This window comes from Arachis ipaensis, chromosome B7 (assembly GCF_059453495.1).
Source record: "Arachis ipaensis isolate K30076 ecotype BB chromosome B7, ASM5945349v1, whole genome shotgun sequence".
Lineage (NCBI taxonomy): Eukaryota > Viridiplantae > Streptophyta > Magnoliopsida > Fabales > Fabaceae > Arachis > Arachis ipaensis.
In genome coordinates, this window is record NC_142442.1 from 109,737,062 (window position 1) to 109,739,284 (window position 2,223).

The 2,223-nt window shown below is 41.8% G+C and overlaps 1 non-coding gene across 1 annotated transcript; it reads left to right on the forward strand.

Moving 5' to 3' along the window:
* Positions 1-1,527: 1,527 nt before the first annotated feature.
* Positions 1,528-1,633, forward strand: LOC148553706 (small nucleolar RNA R71). The gene has a single exon (XR_015893966.1). It is a non-coding gene; the product is annotated as a small nucleolar RNA R71 (small nucleolar RNA).
* The last annotated feature ends 590 nt before the right edge of the window (positions 1,634-2,223 follow it).

A 2,223-nucleotide genomic window follows, 5' to 3' on the forward strand; every position in this document is an offset into this window, starting at 1 on the left:
CAATTGAGAACGCCCCAATTGGGATTCTGCAGCTCCATAATATCCACTTTGAGTGCAGGAGGGTCAGAATCTAACAACGTCTGTAGTCCTTTCTCAGCCTCTGAATCAGATTTTTGCTTAGGTCCCTCAATTTCAGCCAGAAAATATCTGAAATTACAGAAAAATACACAAACTCATAGTAAAGTCCAGAAATGTGATTTTTTCATAAAAACTAATAAAAATATAATAAAAAGTAACTAAAACATACTAAAAACTATGTAAAAACAATGCCAAAAAGGGTATAAATTATCCGCTCATCAATGCCTGCACCAAGATCACACAAGGCTTTGTCAAAATTTATGTTCCCAACAGTGCATAGAATCTGAAAGCTCCTTGGGTCTGGCATCTTCCTTGGCAACTTGCTCTGAATTAATGTACTATATTCCTCAGTCAGGACCACGATTTTATCTCCCTTTAGGGTCTTCTCTTCAGAGAGTAAGCCTTTCATGAACTCAACATAGAGAGGCATATGCTCCAGCACCTCAGCAAAAGGCATATTGATTTTCAATTTTTTGAAGATTTCCAAGAATTTCGAGAATTGCCCGTCCTTGGTCTCCTTTTGGAGCTTCTGAGAGCATGGTGACTTCGGCTTGTGCTTGGATGCCTTGGATAAGGCATGTGCTATGGCACTCTCAGCCTTCTCTTTAGTTTCAACAACACATTATTCTTCCTTTGGCACGGGTTCGTCAGCCACTGTGACGGCCTTGTATTCTTCTTTTGGATTTACTTTTGTGTCACCAGGAAGAGTGTTAGGAGGCCTCTCAGGTATTTGCCTGCTCAACTGACCCACTTATACTTCCAAGTTCCGAATTGAAGCTCTGGTCTCCTGTATGAATCTCTAGTGCTCTTGGAAAGTTCTGCAACTATAGAGGCTAGGTCAGGAGTGTTCTGAGGTTGGAAAGTCGCTTGTTGATACTGAGAGGATTGGAACTGACGGTTGTTGAACTTATTCTGATTAAAACCACCTTGAAAGTTGTTGTTGAAATTCGACTGAGGCTTCTGGGGTTGCTCTCTCCGCCCAATATTTGGGTGATTCCTCCATCCCTGATTAAATGTGTTAGAATAAGGATCATTATTGAGATTTCTGGAGGAATTTCCCACATAGTTAACCTGTTCAGGAGTGGGATGAGCATAGCCATTGGTCTCTCCTTGGTTAAAACCACTACTCATGTCATAAGATGTATCTTGAGTATTAAAAGCTGAGACTTGCATCCCATTCAAGTGCTAAGTAATCATGGTAATTTGTTGAGGCATGGCCTTGTTCTGGGCAAGAGTGGCATCCAAAGTATCTAGCTCTATAACTTTTTTCTTCACAGGATTCCTCTCAGAGGTGTACAAGTATTAGTTGTTAGCAACCATCTCGATTAACCATTAGCTTCTTCAGGAGTCTTCTTTATATGCAGGGAACCACCTGCAGAATTGTCCAGAGATATTTTGGCCATCTTTGAGAGTCCATCATAGAAGATCTGCAACCTGATCCAGTCTAAAAATATGTTATGAGGGCACCTCCTGATCATTGACTTGAACCTCTCCCAAGCTTCATAGAGAGACTCACCATCTCTCTTCCTGAAAGTCTGAACATCTATCCTCAACTTAGTTACCTTCTGAGGAGGGAAGAACTTGGTCAGAAATTTGTTGACCACCTTGTCCCAAGTGTCCAAGCTCTCCTTGGGTTGAGTGTCAAGTCACTGCTTTGTGATAAACCCTGTTTTTAGGGTTTATCATGTATAGATTTTGAGGGTTTTATCAATGGTCTTCCATACTTATTCATATAAAAATGCATGATTTTGTGTTCCTTTCCTAATTTTGCCTCATAGATGAAAACATGCTTCTTTTACATTTAGAATTGATATATTATAATCCTCTTCTATTACCATTTGATGCCGTGACCTGTTTGTTAAGTGGTTTCAGAAGTTATAAAGCAAAAATGGCTAAGAGGGATGAAGGAAGCATGCATGAATGGAAGGATCCTGGAAAAAATTAGAGTTTTGGAATTTGGCCATGGGCACACATGCGCACTGTACGCGTACGCGCAGATGTGCACCCTCAGAGCCGGCGCAGTAGAGCCAAAACGAGAAGCTGGCGCGCTTATATGGCTGGGCTAGAAATCCTTGGATGCGCGCGTGTACCGCTTGCCTGCTCGTGGATCGCAAAAAGCCCCAGGGACGCGTACGCGTACTGTGC